We start from the raw sequence: 551 nt of genomic DNA on the forward strand, positions 1-551 counted from the left end.
TGTTTGTTCTGTGACTGTAGTGCCACCTGCTGGAAGAGTGGAGAAATAGCAGGAGAAAGGGAGTGAGGGGGTACGTGTACAAAATCCTACATGGTTACTGACAGTGAATCGTTCAACCTGTCCACAAACTCACTTATTTTCTGAACTATATCACTACTATAGTTTTTCCTTTTTTAATTTCTAGGCAATTGGAAATAAGTCAGAATCTGTGAGATTAGTCCACGGTATCATCCCAAAGGTCTTTTTTTAGTGTTGGTTTTTGTCCCCTGCAAGCATGGAACCTGCATTTGGTTCTTTGAAGGCAGCTTGGATGGTAGCAACTTCGTTAGTCCTAGTGGGGAGGATATTGGGGCAGGATTTTCTGGACTGGTAAACTTTTTTAAATTCTCACTTCTTGGGTGTTCTAGAAAGAGACATCACAAGATCACAATTTGGTCTTTGTTCAAGAAACATGCCAAAGGGTAGAAAAGCTTGAGAGAATTAAACCCAAACTGAAGACACAGAAACGCACTGTTCACACCACTGGGTAGAATTCTAAATGGAGCGAATTC

This window comes from Bison bison, unplaced genomic scaffold (genome assembly GCF_000754665.1).
Source record: "Bison bison bison isolate TAMUID 2011002044 unplaced genomic scaffold, Bison_UMD1.0 scf7180017864533, whole genome shotgun sequence".
NCBI lineage: Eukaryota > Metazoa > Chordata > Mammalia > Artiodactyla > Bovidae > Bison > Bison bison.